A 17,895-nucleotide genomic window follows, 5' to 3' on the forward strand; every position below is an offset into this window, starting at 1 on the left:
AGTCACCAAGTTTTCCATTAAGAGTTTTAAAATTTCTTACCAAGTTCCATGGTATTATCAGAAAGTCATCAGACACGTATTTGTCAAAAAGACCTGTTGGGGGTGGGCGTGGAAAAAGAGCAGAGGCGTAGGATGTGGAGCACACTTTTCCTGACAAATACATCAAAAATACATCTGCATGTGACATTCTTCTAACAGTACATCTACTGAATGCTTTCAGAAGATCTCAGACATCCAAAAGGGGAAGAAAATCTTCATGTAACTAGGTAGGACAAAAGAAGGAAAAGAGAGAGAGAGAAAAGAACTGGGATGGGACCAGTGCCCCTGGGAGGGAACTGAGAAAAAAGGAAAGGCTTCTGCACACTGGGAAGGCCCATCACTGGCAGAGAGACCAGGTGGGACAAAGACGGAGCTTTGGGGCATCGGAGGAGATTGCAGCAACGGGTTTGTAGAAGGCAGGCAGGAGAAAGACCAGCATGGTTGGTATCTAGCCCAGCACACCCCAGCCAGAGACACTGGACCTCTGGTAAGGTGAGCAGGGGCTGGGAGCCGAGGGTTAGGCTTTGGAGGTCAGATATGGAGAGGACTGAGTTTGACTGTGAGAGGACAATCTGAAGGAGCTAGGGTGTGGTGCACCATACTTTTGGGATACTGGAGGAAGAGATCTTGGCCCACCAGAAACGCAGAACACCAGGGTTGGAGAGCATAAGAGGAGAGGGAAAGGATCATCAGAGGTGTTTTTTTATCCATACGTGGGCTCTCAGGCCACAGGGCATCTCTTGCATAAGATCCAGGGGCAGGTGCTAGCCACCACAGTCATCTTGGACCCCAGAGGTGGGAGCAGACCACTGCCTCCACTGAGGGTCTCACGAGCAGGTGATAGTCACTGCCTCTTCCTTTCAGGGAACATGTGTGGTCTATAGCTGCCACTATCTCCAGAGGGCCCACACCTGCACCCAGGCACCAACCCCTCCCTGCCCCCTTTCCGGAGTTATGCACAGGTCACTGCCTTTGCTCCCGAGGGGCCTGCAACCAAGCACTGACCACTGTCCTTGACTCCCTGGGAGCTTGCATGGCCCTCTGCTACCACTGAGGATTCCACACCGGCATGCCGACCTCTGCCTCCACATCTCTGGGAGCACTCAGGTGGCCCACTGCCAACGCTGCTGTCAGTGAGCATCCTGTGACCAGGAGCTGACCTCTGCCCTTGCTTCTGCAGAACTGTGTGTGTGATCCATAGCCACCACCAAAGGACCTGTGGTGGGGTGCCGACCACTGGCTGCACCCGAGCTCTGGGGGCGGGGGGTGTTGTGTAAGCCACTGCCACTGCCACCTCCCTCATGGACTACATCCCTCACTCCTGCCCAACTCTGGCTATGCACTTGTGTTGCTATCATACTGAGAACTTCGGGACCAGGCACCCACTGTTGCATCTGCACACCTACTACCAAGGAGATAAAGACCAGCACACACTGAGGAAAGAGAGGCTAGGCACCCATACTAAAAATAGCCCTGTGATTAAGAAGGAAGAGCTGAAATATCTCCTCCCCATGGTATGAACTGTAGATTTCCACCTCCGCTGCCAGCCTTATAAATTCAGCACTGGTGGAACATCTGAACAGACAAGGAGTGCTCCTGTACCTGAGATGAGTCTAGCTGGAGCAGATGTGGGCTTTGTGGGCACGTACATGTGGATTTTGCACCAGGTCAGAGTCTGAGCTGCCTCCATCAATCCCATAGCAGGCCCAGGAGCATGAATACTATAATCCTGAGTCCTGCCTTCAATGGATCTACACTGGTGACCTAGTGAAAAAAAAAAAAAAATGCCTGAGAGACACTGGGGCCAATTGCAGACAAACCCATGGTTAACATGGGCCAAGAGCAGCACCAACAACAGTGTACCCTGTGAGCCCACACAACAAGGAAAAGGTGACACAACAGAGCCCACACACAGGTGAACATCTCCAGTGGAGGTATACTCAGTGGCTTCTTTCCCAGTGGGACAAAACCACCTACCTTGTCCTAAAGATCAGAACCATATCTCAGAAGCAGATATGGGGGCTCCTACTCCAACAACTAGGGAGCAGACCTGGCCCCTTATAGAGCAGTGACAACCGGAGAGCAAACAGGAAGCCCCATTCAATATCCAGCACAGGCTTGGGTCATCACATCATCAAACACACCTTCTACCAAGAGGATAAAAGCCAGAGTACTCTGAGGAGAGGTGACAGGCTGCCAAAAGTCATATTGAACCAAGAGCTACCTCTAAACACACCCCTTGACATGGCCCTGGCCAGCAGAGGGACAAGACCCAGCTCCACCAAATAGTGGGAAGGCACTAGTCCCTCCAACCAGGAAACCTGCACAAGCCTCTGGGCCAGACTTGCCCCACCAGAGGGCACACACTAGAAACAAGAGGAACTAAAACCCTACACCCTATGGAAAGAAGAACAAGATAAAAACATATAAGAACAACTACATGAAGAGGAGATAGACAATCTACCTGGAAAAGAATTCAGAGTGATGATAGTAAAAATGATTTATGATCTTGGAAAAAGAATGGAGGTACAGGGAGTTCCCATTGTGGCTCAGCAGAAATAAATCTGACTAGTATCCATGAGGATGCAGGTTCGATTCCTGGCTTCACTCAGTAGGTTTAGGATCTGGCATTGCTGTGGCTGTGGTGTAGGCTGGCAGCTGCAGCTCCTATTTGACCCCTAGACTGGGAACCTCTATATTCTATAGGCATGGCCACAAAAAAGCAGAAAAAAAAAGATTGGAGGTATAGATCGAGAAGTTACAAGAAACGTTTTTATCCCACACTTCAAAAAGATGCATGCACCCCAGTGTTCATTACAGCATTATTTACAATAGCAAAGACACGGAAACAAACTAAATGTCCATCAACAGAGGATTGGATACAATGGAATATTACTCAACCATAAAAAATGAAATAATGGGAGTTCCCGTCATGGCGCAGTGGTTAACGAATCTGACTAGGAACCATGAGGTTGCGGGTTCGGTCCCTGCCCTTGCTCAGTGGGTTAACGATCCAGCGTTGCCGTGAGCTGTGGTGTAGGTTGCAGACGCGGCTCGGATCCCGCGTTGCTGTGGCTCTGGCGTAGGCCGGTGGCTACAGCTCCAATTGGACCCCTAGCCTGGGAACCTGCACGTGCCGAGAGAGCGGCCCAAGAAATAACTAAAAAAAGACAAAAAAAAAATGAAATAATGCTATTTGCAGCAACATGGATGGACCCAGAAAACTATTATTCTAAGTAAGTCAGACAGAGGAAGACAAATACATGCAATCACTAATATATGTAATCAAATAAAATGACACAAAGGAACTTACAAAACTGAAACAGACTCAAAGATTTTGAAACCAAATGTATGCTTACCAAAGGGGAAACATGGGGGGAGGGATAAATTAGAGGACTGTGATTGATATATACACACTACTATATATAATATAGAACAATGACCTACTGTATAGCACAGGGTAACCTACTCAATAATGTATGATAACCTGCACGGGAAAAGAATCTGAAAAGTAATGGATATTTGTATATGTGTAACTGATTTACTTTGCTGTGCAACCGAAATTTGCACAACCTTGTCAGATAACTACACTCCAATAAAATTTATTTTAAAAAATCCTTTTTATAAATTTTCTTGAAGATCTTTTTCTTTTTTTGCTTCTTAGGGCCACACTTGCGGCGTGTGGAAGTTCCCAGGCTAGGGGTTCAATCCAAGCAACAGCTGCCAGCCTACACCACAGTCACAGCAATGCAGGATCTAAGCCGAATCTGTGACCTACACCACAGCTCACTGCAATGCCAGACCCTTAACCCACTGAGCGAGGCCAGGGATCAAACCTGCATCCTCTTGGATCTTAATTGGGTTCATTACTGCTGAAACACAATGGAAACCCCCAATTTTCTCGAAGATCTTTATTTTATAAAAGCATCAGAGCAAAACTATGAAGTTGAATTATCTATAAATGACAAAAGACTTAAAATGATGTGGGTAAAGAGCTGATTACAATGTAATTGATGAGAAACTTGGTTATTTCTCTGACATACTACATTTTAAGATAATAACAGATTTACGACTAATACTATTTCACCCTGACATATCAGAATTTTAGGAATTCCAAATAAATGTTGAAACATCTATATTTGACGTTTATACAAACGATGTATCCTAAGAAGTTTTTATCACCATTTACTTGACAATGTTCCCCATGTAATTTAACATAGAAAAATAAACCTAATTAGTTTAACATCTCCCTTTGGGATGTTTCAGGGGCTCTTTGAAGCATCCCAAAGTTGGCTGGAGGTCAAAAGAATCTTTTTTTTTTGTCTTTTTGCCTTTACTAAGGACACTCCTGCAGCATATGGAGGTTCCTGGGCTAGGGGTCTAATTGGAGCTGTAGCCACCGGCCTACACCACAGCCACAGTAATGCGGGATCTGAGCCACCCGTCTGCAACTTACACCACGGCTCACGGCAACGCCGGATCCTTAACCCACTCAGCAAGGCCAGGGATCATATCTGTAACCTCATGGTTCCTAGTCTGATTTGTTAACCACTGCGCCATGATGGGAACTCCTCAAAAGAATCTTAATTAGATTTTGACATTTGGGAAATTTATCAAAAATAAATTTAAAGGTTTTAAAATACCGGGTCATATAGGATTATAGGTCACTGTGAGAAAATACTTATTTAACCAAATTTACAATAATATTTTTAGGGTTCTAGTAGAGAACTTAAAGAAATTCACAGTCTGTTATCAAATGCAGCTCAAAATTTTAAGAAAACTTTGGTGTCTTAATAGACAAAAATAACAAACTCCAGCCCTGTACCTGCCCACCGTCAATAACAAAATTCATTTATCTAAGTAAATTCAACCCAATCCCAGCCTGAGCATGCACAAAACTCTTTTTTCAGGGCTCCCTTTCTACAAATCTGCTACAACTCTTTGTATCAATATTAGTTTAGCCCTTATTTTCTTCCCCATTTAGAAATAACCAGCTGTAGGACAAAACCAGTTTCTTTCACTTAACAAAATGCATTTTTCTTCCTCATCCTGTCTTTTGCTGAAGACACATATCCTACTTTCCTTGCATGCTGAAATGTTTCCCTCATTATTTTTAGCAGCCTTAGTTACATATTTTTATTAGAATTGTCAACTCTTAAAACCTGTAATCTCTAGCAAAAACCAAGACACAAGTAATTGTGAACTGTTTGTCATACCAGCATTTCCCAATTGGGAAATTTAGGAACATTCCATAACCTTTGTAAACCTTTCCAGAGGGTTGAGTTTTAAAAGGCCATTTTTTTCCCTTTAGTTTCAGGTTTGTTTGATTTTTTTTTTTTTTTGTCTTTTCTAGGGCCGCACCCTCAGCATATGGAAGTTCCCAGGCTAGGGGTCTAATCGGAGTTGTAGCTGCTGGCCTACACCAAGCCCACAGCAATGCAGGATCCGAGCCGTGTCTGCAACCTACCCCACAGCTCACTGCAACACCCAGATCCCTAACCCACTGAGTGAGGCCGGGGATTGAACCTGCAACCTCATGGTTCCTAGTCAGGTTTGTTAACCACTGCACCATGACGGGTACTCCAGCTTCAGGTTTTTTTTTCTGACTGAGCTAATTAGGTTCAGTTTTATGTTGCTGTGGGCTGTATTTACGTTTCTGATTTGTAAAGATTTTCAAGAAAAAAAAAAGTTGCTTTTAATTCCCAAAGAACTGGTCTACCTAAATGATATTAAAAGATTGATTTGTCCAACTATATTTACTTTTTTTTATGTCAGTGAGAATATTTCCAACTAAACTGAAAATCAAAGAGTTCTAGAATGCTAGGGTTCAATTTATCATGCCTTCAAGAATTTGCACAAGACATTCAACAAAGGTCCTCTTTCTAAGTGCACAGGTTAAACCCAGAGCAAAAATCTCTATTGTCTTTATTAGCCCCTAAACATTAGCTCTCAGGGTTTTGTTGTTGTTGTTGTTTTTGATGGGGGGCCATGCCCCTGACATACAGAAGTTCCTGGGCCAGGGAATGAACCTGAGCCACAGCAGTGACCACACTGAATCCTTAACTACTAGGCCACCAGGGAACTCCCATTAGCTCTCAGTTTTAATTTCATATAGTATGGGCTCAAGTAATTCTATTGGTTTCCTTTATATGTTTAATTAATATTGTTTGTGAGGCAGATTTATATGCCCCATTTTGTAACACTAAGCAGAGGAAGCATTCCCCAGCGAGACATATCTATCCCACAATGTAATTAGGCAAAAGAGACCTTTTTTTATAAAGCCTATTTAAATATAATAATTTATATACACTTTCATCTTAATTCTGTCAATTTTTACACCTTTAAATTTGTTTCTATTCAGACTCCATCAATAAACTTGATTTTACAAGGAGTCCAGAAATCTTTCTTTTCTGTCCCTTAAACATTTAATCTATTTTTGTATGAAAGGCTCTGGAGTGCCCAATGAGGGGTTGAGGCACTCCAACTTCTAATTTGGCTTCTTCATAAGTTCCAATAAAACAGCTCTTTATAATGAGCACAGTCTAAAAATTTACCAATTTAGAAGTTTCTCCAGTTTAAAGTATTCCTTCCATGGCCATTGATGAGATATATTTTAATAACAACTCAAACAAATAAGAGGCAAGAGGAATCCCACAAATGAGTACAAAGGATGAAGCCTTCACAAAATCTCAAAAGTTTACTCCTCAAAACAGGTTAAGAAACCAAGAGGCCTTCACTGTGCAGGTGGACGCAATGAAGGTTAAGATGACAAAGGCCCCTGAGAGGTGGCACAACCAAAAGACTGCTCAGCACCCCAGTCTATTTGACTGGCTGCTACTTACACTAGATAAGTACTTTATGTGTGGCAGAGACCAAACTCTGAAAACACCAGGGGGGAAAAAAAAAACTATGAACATCATATAGGACATTTATATTTCAAAGACACAGGGAAAGAAATGCAAGTACCCCCTAAGAGGCTTTTGTTCCTTTAAAATCATAATTCTGAAAGTTTATCAAGCCAGGGTTTTGTTTTTTGGGGTTTTTTTAGGTGTGCAGGCAAAAACAAACAAACAAAAAAAACCCTAATGATAGTGATTTTGGTATGTCAAAAGAATGCCAATTGGGCTATCTTTAGGACAAGATTTCTTTTAATTCCCAATTATGCATGTACTTCTAAGTATAAATTTTGTACATATAGAATAATATCTTCCCAGTATCTTTCAATGGAAAATAACCCAGGTAGATCTTGAAACTGTTTGAAGGAAAACCTTCTCCAGAGAGGAGTTTAACACCATCAAATAAAGCTTAAGATTATCTGCTAATAACAGAAGATATAAGCATAGGAGACACACGCACAAATACATCTGGACTCTTTAAGGAAGTAGACACGAGATACCTCTGCTAGTACCAAGGCTGGGGTTCCTCGTAGAGTTCAGGCAAAGGAGTTAAGTCTTCTCTGGTTCCCTTCAGTGGTTGCCAAAGCTTTCAACTGAAAAAAATGCACAACCTCAAAGTTGAGATTATGTTGTATTCAGTGACCCTACTGAAGACTACAGCCCAGTATACAGTCTCTCAGAAAGCTCTGAAGAGCTGTTCCAAAGAGATAAGGAAGGAGCCAGGATACATAGGAATTTTTATTTTTTTTAAATGTAATCAAACATCAAAAGTTTACTGCTAATCACAAAAAATAGCTCGAGTTCATGATTTAGTGCCTCTCTGTGTATGGGAAGGGTCTGGATGCAGTGATATTTTTTGGTCTTTTTTTTTTTGCCTTTTCTAGGGTCGCTCCAGTGGCATATGGAGGTTCCCAGGCTAGGGGTCCAATTGGAGCTGTAGCCACTGGCCTACCCCAGAGCCACATCAATGCAGGATCTGAGCCGCGTCTGCAACCTATACCACAGCTCACAACAACACCGGATCCTTAACCCACTGAGCAAGGCCAGGGATCGAACCCGCAACCTCATGGTTCCTAGTCGGATTTGTTAAACACTGTGCCACGACGGGAACTCCTGATTATTATTATTTTTTTATATGAATCTTGACTGTCCAGGGCAAGTATTATTCTCCATCCTAAATTCCCCTCAGGTGCATTTCCAGAGTAGTTTCAGCAGCTGACGGCTTGATGGTGGGTAATTGCCTTTTTTTACTGAAACAGTAGGCAGCAATTTTTTTTTTTTTTTTGCCCACGCTAGTCATGTCCTTGAATTAGCTCAGTTCAAACTACCATAAGCCAAAAGCACATTTTGTATAACACTAAGGCATCTCATATAACCCGAAAGCAGGACCACAGCAGTGTCTCAGAATGAACTAGAACAGGGCTTGCCTAGCTCTTGGCTCTGGAGCGCTCTAGAAATCTGCTCCCCCTTTTATTCACTCTCTCCAAAATTAGCCTACCTCAGATAATTTGAACCAAGGAAAATAGGATGTAACCTTGGTGGCATTCCAGCTTTACATTTTGCAACTCCAGCCACCCACAATCTCTTTCCAACTCAGTTGTGCTGCTCTTTCTTCATTCTTGCTCTTTCTCTTCCAAAATGGCTTAAGAAGTGGCTTGGGCAGATTAACTGTGGTATTTACCTCTGGAAAAGTTAGTGATGGCCCAAGGGCCAAAGGCTAAGGCCAATAACAGTGTCTGTAGGAGTGCGTGGGAGGAAAGGAGGTGCTGATGGCTCGTCCACAGGCAACTGTCCATTACAATCCTCTCAAATTTTCAGATTAGATAATCATGCTATTGTATTGAATTGCTTAAAACCCTATTCCCCTACCCTTGACACAAACAGAAGTAGAACCCAGGCACTCTCTCTCTCTTTTTTTCCCTCTCTCCCTTTAATCTTGCTGTGTGCTTCCTGACATGCTTTGTACACTCCAGGACCTGTGATTAGTAACCTTTTTCTTCAAGGTTTCCTAGTGGTTGTTGCTAAAGGGCATCTTGTAATCTAGTGAGAACCGCAAGGGTTGGTCCAGTCATAACACTAGTTTCAGAAGGGGAGATGTCTATGGGAAGTTCACCAGGGCCAAGGTGAGTGCCCCCAGGCATTTGTAGTCAATGGCAATACTATCAATGGGTTAAGACTGGCACAAAACATCTTAACACAATGGGAATGCTTTTATAATGTCATCACTCTACACATGCCTGTTGATTTGTGATCCTTTTTATCGTGTAAAGATCTGCCCTAGTTTCTAAGATCAAATCAAGAATAAATGTTGAATTTTATTGAATGTATTTTTTCTTTTTTAATTCATATATAGTTTACAATTTTGTGGTAGTTTCAGGTGTAGTGCAAAGTTATTCATAGACAAACACACATATATATGTGTATATATATATAAACATATATTTTTTCAGATTATTTTCCTTTATAGGTTATTACAAAGTATTTGTGACTGAATAAATTGGGTCCTGGTGCTTGCCACTTAACAAAATCAATTACATACCCATCAATGGGAGATGAGAAATGTGCCTTTAGTCAGAATGCTGGCAATCTGGGGGAACGATAGACTCAGTATGTCCTAAAAACCACCTCCAAAGAAACTCTTTAAAGAGAAACAGAGAAGTAAACTGAGTTAATCATTGAGATGGGGAGCCAGAGTCATCACCATCCCCCACTGTGTGCAGGCTTGTGTTCAGGCTTGTCACCACTTTGTGATCTTCCTCTAGATGCTGACTTGTTCACACTCTTTGGTCACACAGGTTGTTTGCTAGATTACAGAGGGGAAGATAAGGAAGAGATCTGATCACCTGCTAATTACTTATTCTTCCTTTCTACTTTTTTGATCTATTGTGGGATTAAAAGATTTGAAAGGTGTGCTTGGGCTGAAGATGAGTAGAACACCGGAACACCTGTTTTAAGAGATAGTGACAATGTAGCTTTGCTAACATGACAGTAAAAGGAGCATCCTGCTAAGGGTTGTTTCCTATAAAAAGCTGCTTACAAACTGAGTATAGTTCGCTGCTGTGCTATACTGTCAGGCCTTGTCAGTTATCTATTTTATATATAATGGTATGCATATGTTAACCACAAACTCCTAATGTATCACTTAACCCATCCCTCTTTTTCTTTGGAAACCATAAGGTTGTTTTCTGTGTATATTAGATCCCACATATAAATGATATTATATGATATTTGCATTTCTCTATCTGGCTTATTCACTTACTATGATAATCTCTAGGTCCATCCATGTTGCTGCAAATGGCACTATTTCATTCTTTTTTTATGGCTGAGTATTATTCCGTTGTTTAAATATACCACATCTTCTCTATCCATTGATCAGTCCATGGACACTCAGGTTGCTATGTCTCGACTACTGTAATAGTGCTGTGCTGTGATGCACATCGGGATGAGTGTATCTTTTTCAATTATGGGTTTTTTTTTTCCTGGATAGATGCCTAGGAGTGGGATTGCTGAATAATACAATAGTGCTATTTTTTTTTTGTCTTTTTGTTGTTGTTGTTGTTGTTGCTATTTCTTGGGCCGCTCCTGCGGCATATGGAGGTTCCCAGGCTAGGGGTTGAATCAGAGCTGTAGCCACCGGCCTACGCCAGAGCCACAGCAACGTGGGATCCGAGCCACGTCTGCAACCTACACCACAGCTCACGGCAACGCCGGATCGTTAACCCACTGAGCAAGGGCAGGGACCGAGCCCGCAACCTCATGGTTCCTAGTCGGATTCGTTAACCACTGCGCCACGACGGAAACTCCCAATAGTGCTATTTTTAATTTTTTAAAGGAAATACCATACTGTTCTCCATAGTGGCTATACCAATTTACAGTCCCACCAACAGTGTAGGAGAGTTCTTTTTTCCCCACACTCTCTTTATTATTTGTAGACTTTTCAATGATAGCCATTCTGACTGGTGTGAGGTGATACCTCACGGGGGTTTTTGACTTGTATTTCTGTGATAATAAGTGATGTGGTACATCTTTTCATGTGTCTTTTGACCATCTGTATGTCTTCTTTGGAGAAAGTATATTTAGACATTCTGCCTATTTTTTGATTGGGTTGTTTGTTTTTTTCACATGTAGCTCTTACATTCTTTTACATGTAGTTGTCCAAGTTTTTGTTTGTTTGTTTATATATTGAGCTGTGTGAGTTGTTTTTATATTTTGGAAATTAATCCCTTGTCTGTCATATCATTCACAAACATTTTCTCCCATTCTGTAAAGTGCCTTTTTGTTTTGTTTAATGGTTTTTGCTGTGCAAAAATTTGTATGTTTATTTAGGTCCCACTTGGTTTTTCTTGGTTTTATTTCTAGTACTCTGGGAGGTGGCTCCAAAAAGATATTTCTGTGGTTTACGTTAAAGCATGTGCTACACATGTTTTCCTCTAGGAGTTTTATACTATCTGGTATTATATTTCGGTCTTAATCCTAAATTCCTTTTGAGTTTAATTTTTTTGTATGATGTTAGAGAATGTTCTAATTTTATTCTTTTACATGCAGCTGCCCAGTTTTCCCAGTGCCATTTCTTGAAGAGACTATCTTTTCTTCGTTGTATATTCTTTCCTCCTTTGTCATAGACTAATTGACCAAAGGCGTGTGGATTTATTTCTGGGCTTTCTATCCATTCCGTTGAGCCATATTTCTGGTTTTGTGTCAGTACCACACTGTTTTGATGACCATAGCTTTGTAGTACAGCTTGAAGCCAGGGAGTCTGATTCCTCTTGCTCTCCATTTTTTTCTCAAGATCACTTTGACTATTTTGTGTTTCCATAGAAATTCAAAATTGTTCTGCTTTAATTCTGTGAAAAATACAGTTGGTAATTTGATAGCATTGAATCTACAGATTGCCTTGAGCAGTTATAATGATTTTGGCAATATGGAGTCTTTCAATCTAAGAACATGGTATATCTCTTCCATCTGTTTGTGTCATCTTTGATTTCTTTATTCAACATCTTATGGTTTTCAGATTATAAGATTTTGCCACCTTAGATAGTTTTATTCCTATATATTTTATTCTCTTTAATGAGATGGTAAATGGGGTTGTTTCCTTAATCTCTCTTTCTGATTTTTCATTTTTAGTGTATAGAAATATGAAAGATTTCTCTGTATTAATTTTATGTCCTGCAAATTTATCAAATTCTTTGATGAACTCTAGAATTTTTCTGGTAGTGTCTTTAGAATTTTATAAATATGGTATTATGTCATCAACAAACAGTGACAATTTTACTTCTTTCTAATTTGGATTCCTTTTGCTTCTTTTTCTTCCCTTATTGCTGTGGCTAGGACTTCCAGAACTATGCTGAATAAAAGTGGTGAGAGTAAACAGCCTTGTCTTATTCCTGATCTTAGAGGAAACACTTTCAGCTTTTCACTATTGAGTGTGTTAGCTGTGGGTTTGTTTTTTATGGCCTTTATTACATTATATGGCCTTTATTAAGTGGGTGTATATGTTCCCTCTGTGCCCACTTTCTGGAGGGTTTTTATCATAAATGGATGTTGAGTTCTATCATAAGATTTTCTGCATCTATTAAGATAATCAGGAGTTCCCGTCGTGGCGCAGTGGTTAACAAATTCGACTAGGAACCATGAGGTTGCGGGTTCGGTCCATGCCCTTGCTCAGTGGGTTAAGGATCCAGCGTTGCCGTGAGCTGTGGTGTAGGTTGCAGACGCAGCTCGGATCCCGCGTTGCTGTGGCTCTGGCGGAGGCCGGTGGCTGCAGCTCCGATTCGACCCCTAACCTGGGAATCTCCATGTGCCGCGGGAGCGGCCCAAAGAAATAGCAAAAAAAAAAGACAAAAAAAAAGATAATCATATGGTTTTTGTTCTTCAATTTGTTAATGTGGAATATTATATTGATTGATTTGCATATATTGAAAATTCCTTGCATCCCTGGAATAAATCTCACCTGATCATGGTATATGATACTTTTAATGTATTGTAGTTCATCAGTGATATTGGCCTGTAATTTCCCCTTTTTGGTAGTATCTTTGGTTTTGGTATTAGGATGATATATGCCTCAGATAATGAGTTTGGAAGCGTTCCTTCCTCTACAATTTTGGAGAAGAGGTTTTGAACGATAGGTGTAAATTCTCTCCATGTTTGGTAGAATTCATCTTTGAAATTATCTGGTCCTGAACTTTTGTTTGTTGGGAAAGGGTTTTTTTTTGTATTGTTTTGTTTTGTTTTGCTTTGCTTTTTAGGGTCACACTCAAAGCATATGGAGGCTCCCAGGCTAGGGGTCAAATTGGAGCTGTAGCTGGCTGGCCTATACCACAGCCATAGCAATGCCAGATCCAAGACATGTCTGCAACCTATACCACAGCTCACTGCAATGCTGGATCCTTAACCCTCTGAGAGAGGCCAGGGATTGAACCTGAATTCTCATGGATGCTAGTCAGATTTGTTTCCACTGAGCCATGATAGGAACTCCTGTTGGGAGTATTTAATCACAGATTCCATTTCGGTATTTGTAATTGGTCTGTTCTTAGCTTCTATTTCTTCCTGGTTCAGTCTTGGAAGACTGTACTGTTGTAATAATTTGTCCATTTCTACTAGGTTGTCCATTTTTTTGGTCATATAATTGCTTTAGTAATCTCTTACGGTCTTCTGTATTTCTGTGGTATCTAGTTTAACATTTTTTCCATTTAATTTTACTGATTCAGGCCTTCTTTTTATTCTTGATGAGTCTTCCTGAAGTTTATTAATTTTATTTATCTTTTCAATGAAACGGCTTTCAGTTGTATCGATTTTTTATATTGTTTTCTTCCTCTCTATTCCATTTATTTCAGTTTTGATCATCATGATTTCCTTCCTTCTATTAATTTTGGGTTTTGTTTGTTCTTTGTCTACTTGATTTGGCTGTAAGGTTAGGATGTTTATTTGAGATTTTTCCTGTATCCTGAGGTAAGCTTGTATTGCATACCACTTCTCTCTTAGAGCTGCTTTTGCTTCATCCCATATCCCTTGATTAAACATAAAAAGTTTGTAGCAAGCAGATATACCCTACTTCCTCTTAGTATTTCAGGATCCTTTACTCTAAAGGGGCCAGAAATGGAGAATTCCCATTGTGACTCAGCAATAACAAACCCAACTCGTATCCATGAGAATATGGGTTTACTCCCTAGCCTTGATCAGTGGGTTAAGAATCTGGTGTTGCCATGAGCTGTGGTGTAGGTCACAGATGAGGCTTCAATCCCACGTTGCTGTGGCTGTGGCATAGGCCAGAAGCTGTAGGTCAGAATCACCAACTCCTAGCCTAAGAATTTCCATATGCTGCAGATGCAGCCCTAAAAGCAAAAAATAAATAAATAAAAATAAATAAATAAGCCAGAAATGGAAATTGTGGCCAGTTTATGCTGAGATATTTAATCTTAGTGGTTTTCTTTATGAGAATCTAATTACAGTGCAATTTTAAAAGGTCTACAACCAAAAAAAATTAAATACTTAGGAAAAAAACCTTACCAAGGAGGCAAAAGACTTATATGCTGGTAATTATAAACATTAATCAAAGAAATTAAAGAGGATTCAAAGAAATAGAAAGATATTTCATGCTCCTGGATAGGAATAATTAATATCATTAAAACTGTGTTACCACTCAAAATAATCTACAGATTCAATGTGATCCCTGTCAAATTACCAATGACGTTTTTCACAGAACTAGAACAAACAACCCCAAAATTTATATGGAACCATAAAAGAGCCAAGATTGCCAAAGCAATCCTGAGGGACAAAAAGCAGGAGGCATAACTCTCTCAGACTTCAGACAGAAATACAAAACTACAGTAATCAAGACATTGTGGTCTTGGTACCCAAACGGACATACGGAATAGAGAACTCAGAAATAAACCCAGACAACTATGGTCAATTAATGTTCAACAAAGGAGGCAAAAATATCAAATGGGAAAAAGACAGTCTCTTCAACAAGTGATGCTGGGAAAACTGGACAGCTGCATGTAAATCAGTGAAACTGGAACGCACCTTCACACCATGCACAAAAATAAATTCAAAATGGCTTAAAGACTTAAACATAAGACAAGACACCATAAAACTCCTAGGAAAGAGCATAGGCAAAACATTCTCCGACATCAACCATACAAACATTTTTAGGTTAGTCTCCCAAAGCAATAGAAATAAAAACAAAAATAAACTAATGGGACCTAATCAAACTCACAAGATTTTGCACAGCAAAGGAGACCATGAAAAAACAAAAAAGACTACCTATGGAATGGGAGAAAATAGTTGCAAATGATGCAATTGACAAGGCCTTAGTCTCCAAAATATACAAACAACTCATACAACTCAACAGCAAAAAAACAAACAACCCAATTGAAAAATGGGCTGAAGACCTAAAGAGACATTTCTCCAAAGAAGACATATAGATGGCCAACAGGTACATGAAAAAAATGCTCAACATCAATAATTATTAGAGAAATGCAAATCAAAACTACAGTGAGGTACAACCTCATCCCAGTCAGAATGGCCATCATTAGTAAGTCTATAAATAACAAATGCCAGAGAGGGTGTGGAGAAAGGGAACCCTCTTACACTGTTGGTGTGAATGTAAATTGGTACAACCACTATGGAAAATGGTACGGAGGTCCCTCAGAAAACTAAATATAGAAATACCATATGACCCAGCAATCCCACTCCTGGGAATATATCCAGACAAACTTCCATTGAAAAACATACATGCACCCCTACATTCATTGCAGCACTATTCACAATAGCCAAGACACAACCTAAATGTCCATCAGCAGATGAATGGATTAAGAAGATGTGGTACATATACACAATGGAATACTACTCAGCCATAAAAAGAGCAAAATAATGCCATTTTCAGAAACTAGAGACACTCATGCTAAGTGAAGTAAGTTAGAAAGAGAAAGACAAATACCATATGATATTACCTGTATCTGGAATCTAGTGTATAACACAAATGATCCTATCTACAAAAAAGAAACAGACTCATGGACATAGAGAACAGATTTGTGTTTTCCAAGAGGGAGGGGAAGCAAGTGGGATGGACGGGGAGTTTGGGGTTAGTAGATGCAAATTATTGCATTTGGAATGGATAAGCAATGAGATCTTGCTGTGTATCACAGAGAACTATATCCAGTCACTTGTGATGAAACATGATGGAGGATAATTTGGGAAAAAAAAAAAAGTCTATATATCTATATCTGGGTCACTTTTCTGTATAGCATAAATTGATGAAACATTGTAAATCAACTATAATATAATTTTTTTGAAAAAAGATCTAATTAGAGCCATAGTTTAGTTTCTGACAAGTCCCTTTGGGATAGTAGTAAGACTGTAATTGATGCTCATGTAATTCATCCAATGTTCTTGCTAGCACTGAGTCCAGTCCTTGCCCCCCACAACTCACTCAGTACACCTACCCAGCAGGAAAAGCTATGGAATCCCTGAGGAGAATAGTGCTGGTAGAGTTTCAGGTTGTCATGGATTCAACTTCATGCTCTGGCTTTACCCACAGCGTCATATAACTAATGAATTTTCTTAAAGTGTTAATGGAGCATGGACAGGCATTATCAAGAGCCACTGCAAAAACTAAGTCAAGGCTTGAAATGGACCAGTGTTAGAGGGTATGGTGGACCTGGAGCCCAGCAGAAAGGGTCTTCTTGCAATCCTAGGAGGCAGATGAACTACAGTCATAGATAATTCTGTTTAGTGTAAAGAAGTTGTTTTTCATTGTACTTATGAGTTTGTATTGAAAAAATAGCTTTTTGTGAGTTGAGAGAAGACTGATAAAGACAGACTAATGACTCATCAATATTGTGCTTCATGAAACAAATTTGAAAACTTTCTCTCTTATTCTTTGTGCTGGATCAATTTATATGCCATAGGAATTTTAGGATCTGTTTTTTGTTTTTTGGTTTTGTTTTGTTTTGTTTTGTTAAAAGTTTACGTGTTAAACCGCCTGGGCACAAAGTCTTTCAGCAGACAATTTTTTTCTTTTTTTTCCCCAAAATTATTGTTCTTTTTAGTTTGCCAGTTTATGCCTTAATTGGTTTAGGCAATTTTTATTTCCCATAAAATTATTTATTTCATTTGCTGCATTCAATTTTCATGATTGTTAAATTTTTTTAATAATGTCTTTGATTCTTAAAAAATAATTCATTTAGTCATAATTATTTTTATTATTTTTATTCTGTACAATATATATATGGTCATTCTTGCTTTTTTAGTTTGTATTTATTTACCTAATTTGTCATTATACCCCCATTTGTTTATTTTTTTAAGGGCAGGTATGTTCATTTCAACACTAGGGTCACAATGTTTATACTGTTTCAAGAAACATTCCAAAGAAACAGAAGAATAGTAATTTTGTACAAAATGTAAACTAACCTACATGGAGAAACTTAAATGAGTTATTTTAAATTTCATTGAATAGAATGAATAAGGTCATGAAGAGTAACACTGCAATACTAGGATAAAAATCAGTATTTCCATCTGTGTGTCTCCCCTCCCCTACCATTAAAGACATTTACATTTTTATATTGGATAGACTATCTTCTTCAAAATAAATAATAAAATCCTACTAAGTGGAGTTCCCATTGTGGCATGGTGGGAGTGTGGAGGTAGCATTTCAGCTCTTAACTATCCTAACCTGGAAGTGACACCCATCACTTCCACTCACATTTTGTTGGTTAGACTTAGTCACACGACCTTGCCTAGGTGTGATGGGACTGGGAATTGTAATCTCTCAGAGGACCAAGACAGGAAAAATAACTAGATATGGAAGAGCACCAATATTCTCTTCCATAAGTGGCAAATACATAGTGCTTTATACTCAGTATAGCAGATTATAAATGGAATCCCACCATAGAGTTTTAACAACCTTGAAACAGCAACAAAATTTCCCTGAGTCATCTGCCTGTCTGAGAGGGGGAAATTT

At 39.8% G+C, this 17,895-nt stretch overlaps 1 protein-coding gene across 1 annotated transcript in view; it reads left to right on the top strand.

Annotated features, from left to right (window-relative positions):
* The window catches only part of TACR1 (tachykinin receptor 1), a 181,479-nt gene that overhangs the window by 36,968 nt on the left and 126,616 nt on the right, over positions 1 to 17,895 (top strand). The window lies entirely within an intron of this gene.

The sequence above is a fragment of the Phacochoerus africanus genome, chromosome 5, assembly GCF_016906955.1.
Source record: "Phacochoerus africanus isolate WHEZ1 chromosome 5, ROS_Pafr_v1, whole genome shotgun sequence".
Taxonomy (NCBI): Eukaryota; Metazoa; Chordata; class Mammalia; order Artiodactyla; family Suidae; genus Phacochoerus; species Phacochoerus africanus.